The sequence below is a fragment of the Balaenoptera musculus genome, chromosome 18 (assembly GCF_009873245.2).
Source record: "Balaenoptera musculus isolate JJ_BM4_2016_0621 chromosome 18, mBalMus1.pri.v3, whole genome shotgun sequence".
NCBI lineage: Eukaryota > Metazoa > Chordata > Mammalia > Artiodactyla > Balaenopteridae > Balaenoptera > Balaenoptera musculus.
The window spans coordinates 2,119,709-2,138,330 of NC_045802.1; the positions used below are offsets into that span (position 1 = coordinate 2,119,709).

General features: G+C 43.3%; 1 long non-coding RNA gene across 2 annotated transcripts in view; it reads left to right on the forward strand.

The window, feature by feature from the left end:
* Positions 1-16,561, forward strand: part of LOC118884446 — a 210,604-nt gene extending 194,043 nt beyond the window's left edge. For both annotated transcript variants that reach the window (XR_005017287.1, XR_005017288.1), the window contains one exon: positions 16,507-16,561. This is a non-coding gene — a long non-coding RNA (uncharacterized LOC118884446). The remainder of the gene's footprint in view (positions 1-16,506) is intronic.
* Positions 16,562-18,622: the final 2,061 nt, after the last annotated feature.

Here is an 18,622-nt window from a genome sequence, read left to right on the forward strand (position 1 = left end):
AGCCCTAAAGAGCACCTGATGCTCCGTCAGGTGTTTGCTTTGTTTCCTTAGAGGGAGTCGGTGGTGCTAAAGTTGTGTTTTTGAAATCTTAGCAGGAATCTAAAGACTAGTGTGAAATTGGTTGTCAGTCTCACCATATACTTTATTAATCAACATTTCAAGAAAAGATATAAAATAGGGGTAATATTTTTTTTTTCTAAAGTACTTTATTTATTTATTTATTTATTTATGGCTGTGTTGGGTCTTCGTTTCTGTGCGAGGGCTTTCTCCAGTTGTGGAGAGCGGGGGCCACTCTTCATCGCGGTGCGCGGGCCTCTCACTATCGCGGCCTCTCTTGTTGCGGAGCACAGGCTCCAGACGTGCAGGCTCAGTAATTGTGGCTTATGGGCCTAGTTGCTCCGCGGCATGTGGGATCTTCCCAGACGAGGGCTCGAACCCGTGTCCCCTGCATTGGCAGGCAGATTCTCAACCACTGCGCCGCCAGGGAAGCCCAGGGGTAATACTTTTATTTAAATATTTGCACTAAGCTAATACAAAAGTATTTCGCTTCTATTCTAGTAGTTGTGAGGACTGCAAATTTCTGTGTTTTCTTGCCATTTTTAAAAAACTTAATTTTCCCCAATTATTACAACCGTGAGAAGCAGAAACACTCGCTATATTTTCACCACCCAAGGAGAACAACTGTAAATATTTTGATGTTATTTCTTAACAGGTTTCTTTTGCATATTTAACAATCATTATGATTATATTGCTGATTGAGTTTTCTGTACTGATGGCAAATAAATTTGTACATAAATTTTCACAGTTTTTAAAATTAATGAAAATATTATTCCATGTAGGAGGTGATATAATTTACTTAACTACTTGGTCAATATTGAACATAGATTTCCACTTCCCCCTTATTTACATAAAGCTCTTTTATATTTTAGGTTATTTGTGATCTGAATATTATATATGTTGTAAATTCAGATTTTGATTTCAGATTATACTCTTATATTCCCCCCAATTTTAAACAGGTAAGGAAAATTTAAGTTTATTGATATCTATTTTTTTAAATAAATTTCTTTTTTTTTTTAATTAATTAATTTATTTATTTTTGGCTGTGTTGGGCCTTCGTTTCCGTGCAAGGGCTTTCTCTAGTTGCGGCGAGCGGGGGCCACTCTTCATCGCGGTGCGCGGGCCTCTCACTGTCGCGGCCTCTCTTGTTGCAGAGCACAAGCTCCAGACGCGCAGGCTCAGTAGTTGTGGCTCACAGGCCTAGTCGCTCCGCGGCATGTGGGATCTTCCCAGACCAGGGCTCGAACCCGTGTCCCCTGCATTGGCAGGCAGACTCTCAACTGCTGCGCCACCAGGGACGCCCCTATTGATATCTATTTTTAAACTGTTTTCAAAAGTTTGTGAAAAATATCATCTCAGCGACCTGTAAATAAGATTCTTATTTCATCACACACCCATCAGCATTCAACAACATCTTTAAAGTACAACTTCTAATTTTACAAGTGCAAAAATAAGTTTCTTCCCCAACTGGAATATCTTTGTTTACATAGTGAGATAAAACATTTTCAAAATGTGTTTTGACCCTTTCCTCCTTTGTTCTTGGTTACTCACTTTCTTGAACATACCATGCCCATGTGGTGGTTTCTATAGCCGGCTTGTTTTTCTACATTTGGGCTGGAACAAGTTATAAGTCCAGCCTCTTTCAGGAGCTGTGACTCACTCACATATCTGGGAGTAACTAGTGGCAAAGAAAGACATGAGCAGTGCAATCTCACATTGTTAGGTCAGTTGTGCTTAGGCAAAATGTTACAAGAGTCTTTGTTTTTAAAAAAGAGGAGAAATACTCAGAGTTGAAATAATGTGTCCACTGATGATTAGTATAATGAGAATTCTAAGACTTTGTATGTGAGGTGCTCATCGATGGAGTGTGGATCACTAGGGAGGAGGGGCAGCCTGGGTGGGACGGTGAGCTTTCCCACCATCACTGACGTTTTCTGCCAACACCTTCCAAAATATGCCTTTTCCTAGACTCATCCAGAGCTGTGCACCAGAGAAGAAAATGCAGCCATGGGTGTCATTACCTTTCACCGTGAGGCCATTGGACCCACAGGCAAAGACACCTTCCGATGATTGTCCGGAACTAGCATGCTTCTTGGAAGAGCAGCTCGGGTGTAAGACTGTTCCCCTCAGTCCCTTCATCCGCCTCTGAGAGCAGGACGCATCTCCTGCAGGTCCCTGCTTTCCGAGCTGGCATTTGCTACACATGGCTCAAAGGTACACGGTGTTTGAAAACCGATCCTTTGTCTGAACGAACTTTTGAGAGCTCATGACACAGGCCGTGCACAAAGCTGGAGATGTACCGTGGACCTGGGAGCCGAGGGGTGTTTCCAGATGCTGCCACGGCTTGGCTCCTGCTTTACCTCCACCCCGTGGGACTGTCATCCTGGGCGCCCTCCTTTCACTGACAGTTGTCCTGCCTGTAACTTCATGGTGCTGAGCTGTGGACACCCGAGAAATTAAAACGGTTGAAAGTAAAGCCTATCAGTGTTCCCAACATCATCAGACAGGAAGTTTTCCAAAGCCATTTATGAATATGCTGATCTCTGCACACTAACATCTTCTCCACGTCCTGATTTTGAAATGTCCCAAGTGCAAGTTCATTTCTCTCAGAGGGAGTGTGCATCACGCCGAGGGCCCGTCAGCACCAAGACTGTCCAGTGAGTGACCCACAGAGAAGGACACTAGGCAGGAGAAGAGCCCTCCTTGCTCAGCGGTCACTGTCATTAACACACCCTCCGGCACCAGCTGGGCTCTCGCCTGACGGGGACCGACGTCTTTATTGGATTGTTGTCATTTAACATCTTATGATGGGTATGGAAGGGAGACTGGGAAATAACGCCAGTAAAGTGAACTGTTCCTTAGAACAGATATTGTAAATATTCTTCCATCTCTTCCCTCCCTCCTTCCAGCTCCTCAGTGCATAGGTGTTCGTGTAGGACAAGAAGCAGGAACCGTGTCTCGAGGTGAATAGGACTGGTTTGTCCCGACCAACCGACCTGCAAGAACGTTCTTCACAAGCAGGGCCTGAGTGAGATGAGGGAGTGAGCCCGCTTCTGGCCGGACACGGGTGGAGAAAGCAGGCGTCTTTGTTCAACATTTGGATCTTTTGTCCATGATGAATTTTTATGGCAATTTTGAGTTTTAAAAATATCACATTAAAAGATGATGTATCTGATTCCCGAGTTTATTGGCACGACTTAAATCTGGGCTGCAGGTCATGGCCCTGCTCGCCTCACCCTGGGACTCTCCAGAAACACGTGCCGGAGAGAGAAAATGAAGAAAAGCTCTGCTCAGAAAGTAAACTCATTGGTAAGAAGCTACCGGAGACAAGGAGAGATAAACTCCAATTCTACAAAACCCACCTTGGGTCATGGAGAAGGAACGGCAAGATGAAGATTCAGTACTTTTGCACAATCATCGCATTTATGCTCCTCTGTGACTTTTTAACAAGTCCCGTGCCCATCCCACTTCTGTGCTTTTCAGCGGGAAAATAATACATTCTGAAGTAGCACATTCATCGCTCATTCAAATTCCTTTTCCATTTCAGAGATTCTTTAGAAGAGTGGGATTTATGTTGTTGTTGTTTTTTTAATCAAAAAGAACATACATCGTCCCTTTAACTAGTATTTTCCAATTGCCTCATTACTTTTCGGAATCATATCTTGGCTTCTTTGTTTTAGAAATGTCTGCGATTTATCAAACGTGTTTTTCTTCCCAGCTATGTGAATTTGGAGGAATAAGTAGACTTGTTCCTATCCACTCTGCTTAGTTAGTTCTCGGAGGCTTTTCACTGTGTATTTTTATAACTCTTCACAGTGGATTCCGCTGGTAGTATGATCACCAGGCTCAGGGGTTTTGAATAATTCTGTTTCCCAGAGCTCATCACACCCAACATCGTGCCACGCACCTGCTATCACTATTACATCTGAAAGGAGGGATTGCTTGAGGCACAAGTCTCTGTACTCGGAGTTTTCTTACCTCAGAGAATTTCTGTGAGTAATTACTACACAGGCGTGTCCCTAGCAAAGAAGACATTCAATCAGAGCAGCCTCCCTCTCCGCCCCTCACCCATCAGTACTGTGATGGATACTGTGATACTCTCACATCTATGCTGCCCTTTTCTGCTGAAGAATTCAGAGCGCTTCCAGTATAATTACTCTTGCGATCCCCAATGCCACGACTGGGGAAAAGTGGAGGAAACGAAGAGTCTTGCTAGATGAGTTTGTGGGTCTTTTTCCTGCAGCCGTGCAAGGTGTCTGCTTTTCTTCAGAGCCCATAACTTTCGGCTAGGTTCCCTGCCGTTCCACATTTAATTTAGAGAAGTCCCGTTTGGAAAGGTGCAGAAGAGTGCTTCTGAGCTGCTTTCCCAGCAGAGAGGAGGAGATATCTGCCTTCGATCAAGCTCCTGACCAGGTCCGCAGAGGCAGAGATGAAATAAGGTGAAGAGATGATACACTGACAGCAGAACTGAGGTTTTGGATGAAGGAAAGAACAGCAACAATTAAGCAAAAATCCATACCGCGGCCCTGAGGTTTACAGACCCCAGGTCCCCTCTTCTGGCCCGGCCAAGGACGTTCACGAGTCTGTCCCCATTCATCATGCCCCCCCTGGCAGCCGCGGATCACAGCGCATGTCGCGCCCGCATGGAGGAATATCTGCGTCCGCCCGGGTCTCCCTGGCAGAGGACACATCCATCACCCCAGGGGTGGGGCACATCTGTTGGAGCAGCTGTGGCTGGGACACTGCGCAGAAGGACAGGGGCCTGCGGGTTCCTCTGTCAGCTTGGTCTGCTCTGTGGTTATAAACCTAAGGAATGTCTGAACCTGGAGTTGTCAAAAAGAAGAAGGCTGTTTTTGCTGGAATGTCTGGGATTTTATTCATTTTCCCCAAGATCCCCATTTCAGAAGCTTTACATTTTATGGGTATTTTTAAAACAATAAAATGTTGAGTTTGTAAATGTGGTTCTAAGACGTAGAACCCCCTGAGAAGTCTAGATTTGGTTCACCCAGAAAATCCAAGCCAAACGCCTTGAACTTAACCTGAACTCCTTCCCTCTCCCCACAACTGCAACGTTTTCCACTTATAACATCACTACATTATAACTTGGGTCTCTGGCAAGTGTGTCATCCGTGATTAGTAAAACACTGACACGATGACATCATGTCTATAAAATAATCACAAAAAATGCTAACTATTAATGACTAAGTCTCAAAATGGAATTTGAGCAATGCCAGTGGTGGCTAGGTTCGCTTTCTGTATACTGATCTAGTGAAATTTAATAGATTTGAGTCCCACCTTCTCCTCCTGCCTAGTTTCTGCCCTTTGGCTGGTTCTCCACTGGCCTAGCCCCTTCCCTTTCCCAAGGAGTTTGTAGTAAGAAGGCCTGTTGAGTTTCAAAACCACCCAGTTTGCCCTCTGATTTTTCTTGGGAGCTTTCGCTCCTTTCCAGCCAGCAGCACAGCAGCTCTTCTGTGAATCGAGGTCCTGCTTGAGTTTGCAGTCACTCCACGGTTCACGAGCAGCGGGAGAGGCATGGCAATTTGAAAGCACACGCATTGTCCAGATGAAGGCAAATAAAAATCTGTCTTGCCTACTTGGATGGCGGAAACCAGGAGTATAGCTCACGAAAGTCGTGGAATGTCAGACGCTCGCAAAGCAATGGAATGTTAGGGTTTGAATTCACTCCAACACCTCCACTGACTGTCGTGAACATTTTAAAAACACAGTAGGCTTTTAAGCTTAAGCCAGAGTGAATTGTAAAGGAAATACCATCCGTGTGGAGAAACTTCCAAAGTGCCCTGCACCATAGCTAACTCACTGGTTCTGCTCAGCTCCTTCCTGTTGCTAGGTCAGCTGTGAATCTTAAAGTCTATATTTTTGGAAGAAATGCATGTGTATTTATTTATTCAGTAAATATTGAGAACATGTTCTCCCGTGTTAGATGTGAGGGTTTTCTTTTCTTTTTTTTTTCTTTTTTAAGCAGTGGTCCAGCATTTAGAGTGTGACACGGAGCCCAAGTTTTGTACAAATATATTTATACACTTCAGGTCTGTCGTGGAGATTTCCTAGCTCACTTGAGTTCACAATAGCTCACTTTTCTGTTTGGGTATAAATTCCCAAAGGGCAGGAACTCTTGTGATGTGCCGTCCTACTTCCCTGGGGGAGGAGATGCTCAGTAAATATTTGTTAGAATCAATCAGTCAATCAGTGCATGTTGTTCTTGATAAGATTTTATTTGAAAAAGATAACGTTTTAACGTTACTGCTCTACATGATGGCTAGAAACGCTTAGGCTGATGTGAGCTCAGCTGACTCGCCACGGTGATTTCTGAACGTCGAGTTGTGGTACCGACGCCCAAAGCAGTATCCTCATTTCTCCACTGCCGGTGCCACTTTCTGGACTCCTGTGCTAGTTTGCATCTGTGATTCCTGCTGCAGAGTTCTCAAGCATGCGGTGATTTTCATGAGGCCGGTAGATTTTGAGGCTCCAAATTAAGCACCTAGAAAGAACCCAGACTGGGCAGCCCTTATAACAAGCCCTCTCTGTTCAGCATCAGTAACTTTGCATGAACTCTGTAGGTGACCTTTTTCCTTTCTCTGCTTCCACTTAATCAGATCCTGTGACCTCTGGGAGCCTGGTTCTGGGATGTTGACGAGGGCATGAAAGCATGAAAACACACACTTTTTTGGGTCCATGCCTTTGGAGGCATATTAAAATCCTCTTGAATGCTGTTGTCTTTTCCTCACTGAAAATATCAAGTCTGTTTTCTATATAAACAGGCATTTTCTTTTATCTTGCTGATATTGTTTTACATTCCAACCTTATGGCTTAAATATTTTATTTGTCTCAAAATCATTTTTTGAACATGGCCTGATTATTTGAAACAAGCACGCTCATGTTGGAAAAGAATTGTCGGTGACCTTTCTTTCAACTGAAGAGGAAAACAAACATACAAATAGTTTTTCCCCTGGATGATTTGCAGGGGTTAGTCATACACACTTTCTCTGAGTTAAGCATAACCTGAAATTGAAAGAGAAGCACGAAAATGAGCTTTCTGAGTATCCATCCCATATGGGATTGGCATGGAGACGCTGGCCTAGGCCACCAGCTTGAGGAGAAAATAATGACGTCAGTGTTTGGAGACTAGAACAGTAGTGTATTCATTTTATGTCTTTTTAAAAATTGAAGTATAGTTGATTTACAGCGTTGTGTTAGTTTCGAGTGTATAGCAAAGTGATTCAGTTATACATATGCATGTGTGTGTGTGTGTGTGTGTGTGTATATATATATATATATATATTCTTTTTCAACTTCTTTTCAATCATAGGTTATTACAAGATACTGAGTGTTCATTTTATGTTTTACATGAAGGTGAGTCAGAGATCAAAGCATTAGAAGCCTTATGGACAGAAGATTAGGTGATCTGTATTTGCACATTGGGTTCATTGATTCATGGCAAAGTCACAGAGCAGAAGACATTTGTCTTTGCTGTCACTGGGGTCCTAACCCTCTTATCTTGCCCGCCCTGCTTCTCGCCCTCCCAGCCCTCCCCCAAGTCCCATTCTGTAAAGATGTCCACTCACATCTCTGCCAACTATACTGAAAGCAGAGGTTGGCAAACGCCTTCTGTAAAGGCCAAGCTAGAGCTCTGCTGTGCAGGCCCTTCCCGCCTCCGTGTTTGCCTGGAGTGTTTTACTGTAGACACGACGCCTCCCCAAAGGCGGTGCCTTCAGCTGCTTTCTGCAGGCTGAATCGTGGATGGGTATAGAAGGAAAGCGCTGACGGGGGGTTCTCTGGGGCCTCACTCCCACCCCCAGCCATGGCAGGGGGCAGCCCTTGTGTCCCTCTTCTATTTCTGAACCGGGGGGCTGACTGCTTCCGTCCTGGCAACCAGATTCTCCTGGTTTCTGAAAACAGGCTCTTTGCCCCAACCATTTTTTGGTTATTAGGAATTTCTCTCTGACTCTGGAATAAATTTGATTGTGGTCCCTTATTTTCAGCCAGTGGTGTTAGAAATGTGTACTTACTATGTGTCTTTCCAGCTACACCATGTGAGTCACATTTAAAATATCAGCCTGGGTCCTCTTTCCTGCTCACGTCATGCTTTTCTGTACTAAGTGACCCAGACCTGGGAACGGAATGAAGGCTTTGGACTCGTACCCTCACCGCCATCAAGCTCTGGTGGGACATTACCTGTAGAGTTGCCGCTGTGGTTTTCACAGTAGCGCCGTAGTTCCACAGATCCAAATGGAATAATAACAATACATTTTGGAGGAAGAATTCACTCTGAGGTATTTATTAAGATTTTGTCACAGACATGTCATTTACCTCAATATTTGGAGAAGTTACAACCACTGGATGTATTTGAAAAGCAGTTTTATCCGCTAAACGGGATGTGCTTGAATAAGGCTGCCATGACCTAGCTCACCATTAGACCCTGGAAACACCAAGTCTGGACTGAACATCCCTGGCAGAGTAAGGAGACTGGATAATGTGGAAGCCTGGGCCTTGCTGAGCCAGATCTCTCCCTGGGAAAACTTAACATGGTGTTTAGCGTAATTTAGAGATTCCTGCCAAATATGGTTGTAAAGACCCTAAAGGTGAAGAATAGAGGCCCAAAGAAAGGAGACTTAGCTAAGCTCACAAGTTAGTGTCAGAGATTGGACTATACCCTGGGTGCCCTGGGTACGTCTCTGCTTTTCCGTCCCCGTTCCCATGCGTCTATATCTGAGTCCTCCATCCCTGATGTAACCCACTCAGCGAAGGCCCTGGCCGTGCACATCTTTGTGTGTCCCCGCAGAACCCAGTGCAGGGTAACGATCGCTCAAACGGCATTTGCTAAGGTAGATGATTGGCCCTAAATGTCTCCTGACCTCCAGCGTCTCACATCCTTTGTTGGCTCGTGTACCTGTGTCTAGGCAAGGCCTCAGGTCTCCTGATTATCTCCCACAATTTTCTCCACAATAGAAACTGTCAAGGTCAGTTATGTGTCATTTAGGTGTTTCAGTCTTTGCACAGAAATGTTATTTTTTTCTTGCCATCCTGGAAGGATTTCACAAGAATTTCAGAGACTGACTAAATGATTGCAGAATTTCTACATTTCCGCCAAATTGTGTTTAACAATAACAACAGAGATAAATAGCATTAGCCCAGAAGTCGTGCAGATGTAGGTTCAGGCGAGAACAAAGCAGGACACGTGTGCGTTGGCCGCCTGACGTGGGTCTCACCACCCCACTCTGCTGCCAGCAGGGATGACCCTGAGAAGGCCCTGGCAAGGCTGCCACACACTTATTTGTTTTGGGGCTTTGATAATATGTTGGCTGTGATGTGATCTTTGTTACACAGAGAGATGTAAAACGCAGATTGTTTTCAAAAGCCGTTGCCAATGACTGACGGTATTTAGTTCAGTGGCACCAGAGATCTGAGCATCCCACATCATTCCATACTTGCTCACTTTTCCATGAACAACTTGCCACGTAAAGAGGATGTCTTTGGACTCAGTTGACCTCATTGTATAACCCCAGGTTCATGAGGGATGTCTCGGCAGGCTGGGGGAGAATTGTCGTGTCTCTAGGACAATTAACTGTGCTTCAGTTCTTGATTTAGCTCTTACTATATAGGTGAAGGCCCAGACACTTTCTTTTGTGATGAAATATTCAACAGAGCAGCATTCACAAGTTGTTCTGAGCCCTTTCTGCTTAGTTCAACCAAGTATGATGGTTTCTCTGGTTGTAGGGGGCGATTTATGTATAAGTGTGTTTGTAAATGAGAACTATAAAGACATCTGGTTTTGTAAAAACATGCAAGGATGACCTTATCAAAGCCAGAGAACAGATTGCTTGTGTACCATCATCAGAACTATTTCCTCAAGGAATTTTTCCCAAGAGAGTCAGAGAAGTTGCATTTTGGAGGTGTTTTAATGAAAAGCCTCCTGGGAAAATCACGGGTGGTGGGTCACTCCCAATTTCATGGGTTTTCCCCTCATTAGACCACCCCTAGGTTTACTGTTGAGTTTACATCATTGCACTGAGGGGTTACGAGTTAAGGAGGGAGGGGGGAAGGGCAGTTGTTCAGGAGAAAAGGGTACAATCACCCTTCTGGTGGGGGAGGAAGGAGGGGGACCAGGGGGAAGGGTGGAGGTGAGGAGAGGAGTGCAGAGGGGGTGATGTGCACATGTCCTGACCCTAGGTCTCCAGACAACGGGAAGCTCTGTTCCAGGGATTGAAAACTGGCGAAGGATTTTGGAGCACTTTGAGTTTGAGGGCTTTTTGATGGAGCACGTGCTCTCCAGTCCCACAGACTTTGGTGTTTCCACAGCCTCATGCCTGGGCTGGGGCTCTTGGGTTTCAGAACTCAGATCCACCATGCTTGATCTGTGTGTAGAGCAGCAGCGCTCCAGAAGATTGTTTCTTCTTCGCTTTAATTTCTAGAGCATGCTGATCTATGTTTCTGCAGGGAATCGAGAATTGGGCTTTTATTTCATCAGAAAAGGAAAAGAAATCCACTGGTTTCTTTCATATATTTTCTAATTTGAGCATGAACTGCATACCAAGCATTGTCTTTATTACAACCAATCTTATTAAGAAAGCCGTCTTTGGCATCCTTTATTTCTCCCCCCACCCCACCCTAATCATTCCACAACCTGCTGGGGGCTGGCTTCTTTTCCTTATCACCCCGTCCACACAGTCCTAAACATTAATGGTCTTCATCTTACCTAATTTAGTGGGTTGTTTTCCAATCTTCCTCTTATTTGACCTCTCAGCAATGTGATCCTTGATCAGTCTCCAAATCTTCTGAAGTGTTTGTCCCTTCTGTGATGGTATCACCTGCTGACCTTCCACATCTCCACTCACTCATCATTTTCCTTTACTTTCTCGTCCTCTTCTTCTGGTCATTAAACTTTAGAATTCCTTACGACTCAGTCCTGGTCTTTCTTTACTTCTTTATATACACATTTTGGGGCCTCGTAAACCCAGACTTGTTTCCCAGGTTTTAATATCCACTCCTGACCCATCATGAGCTCCAGTCCCACATCCCCACTGTGTACTCAAGATTTCTTCTTGGACACCTTGAGGACATCATAAACTCACGTCAAGGAGAAGAAAATTCAGCCCCACCCATGAAGCCAATACTGTTCCACTGTTCTCAGTTTACTTGTGTCTTTGGATCTAAAGTGAGTTACTTGTAGACAGCATATAGTTTGATCATTTAAAAAAATTTATTCTGACCATCTCTGCTTTTTAATTGGAGAGTTTAATCCATTATATTTAATGTAATTACTGATAATCCTTTCCAACATTAGGTCTTTGCACCTTACTAGTTCCTCTACCTGAAACGTCCTCTCTTTCTCCTGCCACAAAACAAAACAGAAAAGCTCGTTATCTAGTTAATTCCTATTATGTCTTCAGATCTTGGCTCAAATATCTCCTCTTCAGGAAAGCCCTTGTGGATAACCAAGCTAGGTCAGATCCCTTTGCCGTCTGCCTATTTATCACACCTTTCCTTTTCTTTAGAGTTCTTATGATACTTTTTACTTGTACATTTATTAATGAAATGATTTGATTAAGGATGCATACATTATTCACTAGACTATCAGCTTTTTAAGAGGAAGGCTTGCCTTGTATTTGCTGCGTGTTGTTTACTCCCTGTCTAGTGCTGTCAAATTTTTGTTTATTGAAGAAATGAACGAGAAAATGACCTGTCAAGAAGTTTTAACTATAGTCTCATTTAATCATTCATCATTTCAGGCAGGTAATATTTTCTGCAATTTAGAGTTGGGGAAAATGAGGTTTAGAAAGATTAAGTGGTTTGTCTAAATTAAAACAACTACTCATGGTAGTGTCATGATTCAAAACAAAGTTTCTCTTACTATAAATCTACACTTTCAACCAAACTGTTGCACTACTTCACCCAGTTCCAGATGAATCTGTACCACATTCAAGGAAAGCTGTTAGTGGAAGGAGCTAAGTCATGTAGCAAAGACAGAAGAGTTTGTGATCCATGATAGAAATGCATGATGAGCTATGAAGGGGGCACACCCAATCCACTCAGGGTGACAGCTGGATGTAGAGTGAAGGCTATGAACATTTTCCAAAGTCTTCAGTGAAGGAAAGAAATGGCCCAGAGGTTGGTGAATGACATTCATGAGAAGGGGAAAGGGGATGTTAGAGTCAAGTGGTACGGAACCCCAAACAGAGTGATGGAAACATCCTAGAAAGCAAAGACAATGCTCCCCTGATCTCTTCCTCAAATACTAAGGTGTGAGAGAATAAACTGCTGGGAGGGGTTAGGGAAAATGATTTCCTCAGAGGAAGACTGATTTCAGTGAAGCCAAGGAGAATAAAGAAAGCTCTAGGAAGAGTGTGTCGATTGTTGGGTCTTGAAAGGCAGTTCCCAAAGGTGCGTTAGAAATGCGTGGGAAGTGGGTGAGGACTAGAGGTCTGGGCGAGGTGCCAGGAAGTAAAGACATGATGGGAATCGACTGATGAAGAGAAATTAGAGCCCTAATGGATTTGGTCCTGATGGTCTGTTTGAGGTTGTGGTCTGGATGCAGAATAGTGTCCAGACGACTTGGCTCATTTGCCTTGGGGATGATGAGCGTTCTGGTACCTGCAGTCTGAGCTCACGGGTCCTAGGGACGTGGAATAAGACAGCAGAGCCTGGGTGGTCCTGAGCCTGTGGGTACGGAAGCACTCAAGTGGTGAGAAAGTATGACAACTGGACTGACTGCAGCCCTACACGTGTTTTAAGTGTATTTAAATCTCAAGTATTCATATCTAATGCACAGAATTTTTTAACATTTCTTTTTCCTATTGCTGCGGTTCTCATACTCTTGAGAAACATGAGGCTGGTGAGACTAGTGTAAATTCACTTTTGTGAAGACCCGTGTGGGAAAATGGGGCGCTGCAGAAGAGAGAATGCAGTCTTCAAGATAAATGGCTGGTGATGAGCAAGGAGAGAAGGCCTGGGAGAGAGGAATTCAGGAAGGCAGGGCTGGGAGAGCTGAGAGAAAATCAGGGGGTGGGGGGTTCAGTACAGAGAGAATTTGACTCAAGTTTTGTGGAGAAGGCAGCTGATATAGCTAACAAGCTCTCTTTCGTTTGTGTATTCTAATCCTCTTTTGGTGAACGGATATACTTTCCTCACGACATCTGTATTTCAAAATGTGACTTGGGGGTGGTGGTGGTGGGATGAATTGGGAGATTGGGATTGACATATATACACTAATATGTATAAAATAGATAAATAATAAGAACCTGCTGTATAAAAAATAAATAAAATAAAGTAAAATAAAATTTCAAAAAAGAACCTACTGTATAAAAAATAAATTAAATTAAAAAAAATTGACTTGGAATCTTAATGAACAACTTCTGTAGTCATCTCCATCCCTCACGTGTAACGGGATTGTTTAGATCAATCCGTGACATGAAGATTTCCAATTGTTCCTACTTTCAAGTTAAACAAAAAAAAAATCTTCCACCTCCCCAGCCCTGCCCCCAAAATTCCAGCGGAAAATTTTTATTATAGACATCGATCTCATTTCCTGTCAGGCAGAAGAATAAAGGTAATAGGGTGCTGTTTGGGAAACACATCATGCTTTCCAGTTAACTTTATGCTATTTAAATTATAAAATCAAAAAGAGAAGTTTATTTAGTTATCGTGTGTGTTGCATGTAGCTGGTAATTTCTGTCTGTACTTTCTCCTTTCAAAGAATAAAGATAATAGTCTTAAGGCATCCGGAAAAAAATACAATTCACTTTGATTCCTCCCTTGTGGCCCATAATGTATACCACACAGGGTCATAGAGTGGAAGAAATCTCCATTTCCCTATCCCACAATAATCTGAAGATAAATTCTCCTATTACTAGGTAAGCTTGAAGAATGCTTACCCCTTTAGGCTTATGATCAGCAGAATGGGTTCTAGAATAGTTTAAAATTGAGATCATGTCTACAAATCCAAAGCACCAAATACTGCTGTCAGGGGTTTAGTGGTAAAAGCAAAGAGAAAATGTTACCAGATCCCTTTTCTGACCATGGCAGCCAACTATAAATTCTCTGACCTCTTTTTGGCTTGTTCATTTTCCCCAACGTAATGCATTTTAATCATGTAAAAACTTGTTCCATTGAAGCCCCAGTTCTAGGCACAGTGCTTCCCTCATTCTCAGATCTCGTGATAAGATAAACATCACCCTGTTGAAAAGATCCCCATAAAGGAGAGTGGCTCTACTCTTTGATTGTACAGGACATGATTATAAGTACATTTAAATAGGACTAGAGTGAAGTTAATTTTTACCTAATTCAGATAGCTTTTGCCACACATAGAGCAAGTGTTTTTGAGCTGTGAAAAAAACATTCCTGGAAGAAAGTGCAGGTTTGGCTAATTTTTGCTGATATAATAATAAAGAGACAAGACTGGAAATTTAACATTGAAGACTGCGTCAAAAATCATGAGCATTTAAATGTTTCTCAGTCTAAAAAGTTGCAAAGCCAAAGCTTTAATTCTTTCCAATTAAAACAGTAATTAATAACAGCTTAATTTATTATTTATGCATTAGACCCTGTCAAATGGCAAATTAGGGGGGGAAATAAACAGTATCCATGCAAACTATTTGAAAAGGCAAAATAATGCATTTTTTTTTTGTTCCTTTTCCACCAAGATTTTATTATCAATGCCTATTATCTCTAGTTGACTTGTTCAGATTCAGACTCCAAGGCCAGTGATCTAAGTTTATTGACCGTTAGTCCTGCTGCAGTATTCCAAGACTTCTTGATGCTGCCCTAGAATGTGGACACCAGATGTTAGCAATGAACTGAAAAATTAGCTTAACTGATCCTTAATCATAGTCATGGGGTATTTGAGCACATTGATCAATGGACCTCAGCCCTCCCTCTGTATTTGATGAAGAGCTACTGTACCTGACACATAGGTGAGATTAACCTTAACCTGGCCGATTTCTTCTCTTCATCTATTCAGCTGTAAGGGACCTACATACTCAGATGCATTCTTGATCTCTGGAGTCACCGTCTCCTGTGGCTCGGACCGTGTTCTCCACGATGAGGCTGGGGTGACCTTGTCACGCACGCTCTGATCTTTCTCTAGGGGGCTCCCTCTGCCCCCAGTGTTCTACTGCTTTTCATTCTCACGCTGCCCTTTGATTCCTGCTGTCTCTGTCCCCACTCTTCCTGTTTTCATCTTCCACCTGTGCCCTCTGAAAGCCCACTGCCATCATGAATTCCTATCCTATGCCACCGTCCTTTCACAGAACTTTCCCTCCATCTCTTAAAGAAACCCTGGCTCTACCCTGCATCTGTTCCTTTTATGCTGTCTCTGAAACGAAAGTTCCCAGGCTACTCAAAGCCTAGGAGAGGGATTGGTATTCCTTGAACTCCTCAATGTTATTTCCACAGAATTGTTCTTGCGTCTTCATGAAAAACTGCTTTCTTTCCAAGTTAACATGACCCTGCTTTTCCCGTCTTTAACCCTCCTTTCTGTTGTAATGCAGTCACCTACGTTTTGGTCATCCTGCTACAATTACTGAAGATGCGGATACCTAGGTCACGATCATCCTTCGTTGCCCACATTGAGCCATCAGATTGGCCAGTTTCAATATTCACACGGCCAAAGCAGCCAACACCTCAGAGCCCAGCTTCTTGGAAACCATCAGGGTTATTGACCTTCACCTTGGCCTGCTTTCAACCCCCTTCATTCTTTGATTCCGTGTCAGAAAATCTAAACTCTTCCGGGACTGCATTCTGTCCTTCTGCCTAACATTCTGCTGTTCACTGGACTTGCTCATCAGCCTTCTGAGGCCTCCAGGTTCTTTATTCCTCAATTATCCTTCTCTATCCATCTGTGGTATGTACCTGAGCTCATTCGTTTCCTTCCTTCTCGACTCAGTTCAGCGGACAGCTGAGGGCTTTCTTATGGACCTCTCTTGCATTCTGGCTATTTCCTTGTGTCCCCCTAAGAACACTCACTGGGGAAACGGAGGCTTTCTGACATGAGCTGTGCTCGTCTCCCCCTGCACCCCCCAGAGGTGGTGAAAGCTACACCTGCTCTTATCTCATTTACCCCTTCTCAGCTCAGCACCAGGCCCTCCTCCTGTATTCAAGGCCCCATTCGCTTCTGCTGCTTCTAGGGTCTTGTCCATCAATGAGGCCTCTTTTCCCTTGTATGGTTAGTCGTGCCTTTTTACGCTGACACTTCTGTCTCTGTTCCTATTTTCAATGAATGGTGTCACTTTTCAGAGTCACTCAAGTTGGAAATTGGGAGCTATTCTGCGTGTTTTTACCTTTTATGGCCATATCTACCGCATAATAATAGTAGTGTTACTATTCAGTTATGGAGTGATTGCTGTCTGCTGGCACTAAGTGCTCTGCACATGAGTTTTCACTTCATCTTCACAGCAGTTCTAAGAACTTGATATTACGCTTGTCATCATTTTGCAGGTGAAGACACCGAGGCACAAAGAAGTTAGGTGGCCACCCCAAGCGCCCACTGCTGGTAAGTGGTGAATCAGAGACAGAGCATCAGATGCTGGGTGTATCTCCTGAATATATCATGGAGTTTCCTACGATATTATTTCGGGCCCTTGACAACTCTCGCATCAGTAGCAAAAGTCCCCAGAATAGCCTTGCTGGCTCTTGTCTTACACCCTTGGTGTCTTTGTAGTGATAGACAAATCGGTCAATCATAGATACTAATGTAACTCCACTGTTTACAACTATGAGTGCTTGGAGTAGAAATGATGATTGTTTTGTTTGGAGCAATCCGGTAACATCTTTTCGTCTTAATTTACATTGATGATTTATAAATGTTTAAATTGGGCTGAAGAAAGCTTATAGAGGGAATGTAGTGAAGTAGTTAACCTTAGGTTGATACTTTCAAATCCTGACTTCAGCACTTATTAGCTGTTGGACTTGGGGCAAGTTACTTCACCTCTCTGTGCATTAGTTCCCCACTTTTAGCATAGGTATCATAATTGTACCCCACGTACAGTTATGTATTTATGTACCCCGTATACAATTACATATTTATTCCTAACAACCACCCTATGATACGGGTGGTTGTTAGGACTAAATTAAATTATTTAACGTACGTAAAGTGTTTTTAAGGGCACCTGCTAAGGAGTAAATTGCTGTATCAGTGTTAGCCATTATTATCCACATGTGCACGCTACACACGCTGGTGGAAGATCAGGCTTTGAATTCAGAATCGTCTTGATAAACCATCATACTTTCCATCAGGAGACAATGATAGTTTGCTTGCTGGAATTCCTTGTAATAAATATCAGTGACGAGCTGCATGATATTGCTTTGTGATGTAGATCTTGCACTTTGGGGACTGAATCGTGTTGAAGCCTGTCTTCTAGGATTTGAAATTGCCCTCCTTGATTTGGAAGCAGACATAAAAGCCATTGCCAAAGTAACTCCATATAGACATGGATCCTCTTCCACACAAGTGTAAAGTTTCTTTGAGAAAAGCGTAAGGGTTCTAATCCACATGACATAATTTTGAAGAGACTATGTTAGAGGCCCAGTAGGCCAGGAAATCAATCTTCCAGGCACCACAACCCTGTAGGAAACATCTGTTGGACCATTTGCCATAAAAAAGAATGAAAGTAGGCATGGGGGCCCGGGGTTGGCAGGGGAGCTCCATCTGGAAGTGCTGATGGAAGCACCCTCTGGCTTGGGAAGGGTAGCTTTCTCCAATTTTTGAAGGCGTAGAAGGGACATAAAAGATGGTTTGGACAATGGTTCATGCTGACTCGTCCTCCAGACCATCCAACTACTGGGAATAGTTATCATTCAAAATCTGTCTCTTGACCTAATGCCTACTCCACCTTTTGTGAGCTCTGAGAGACCTAGGCTTGCCCACTGGACCTGCACTTCTGTACAAAATTTCACTCCAATTGTTATAGTCCAATAATTTATCTTCTAAGTTAAAACTGGACACACTTGGCAGTCAGGCACATGAAGCAATGCTAGATTTGAAGTGTGGGATAAAGAAAGAAGACTAAAGATGGATTCAACCTGACCTTGGAAATAAGCGAGTAGCTTACAAAAAGAGGAGGGGGCCTGGGAACCAACAGAGGCAGCTCCACAGCAGACAGAAAACGATTTAACACTCAGACAGGGAAGAAAATTGAGATCCTCAGTGATGGCCAAAAGATACAACCCACACGAACTGCATCGAAACGAGAGCTGAGGGCAGGCTGTGTTACAGAGACTTTCCCATCACGAGATGTAAGCTAATCTACTTTGCTAAAAACAAACACATTTCACCCCTGAGAGTGTATTAAGTGCTCTGAAAAGGGTCTGGGATTTAATTTGCAAGACACATTTCATCAGATATTTAGAATTTTCACTGTAGAACTCCTGGCCTCGAGTGTTCTTTATTTTCTGATTCCTGAGAGGTAATCAGAACCGTACCCACTCAATAGTGGAGCAAGTTGCAGGCGAGCATTTTCCTAAGCCTTGTATTGCCCAATAAGGAAACTCTCATATAGCAATTTTTTTTCCTAAATAAGGGTTTCAAGGCATTTAACAACAAACCACCCACGCA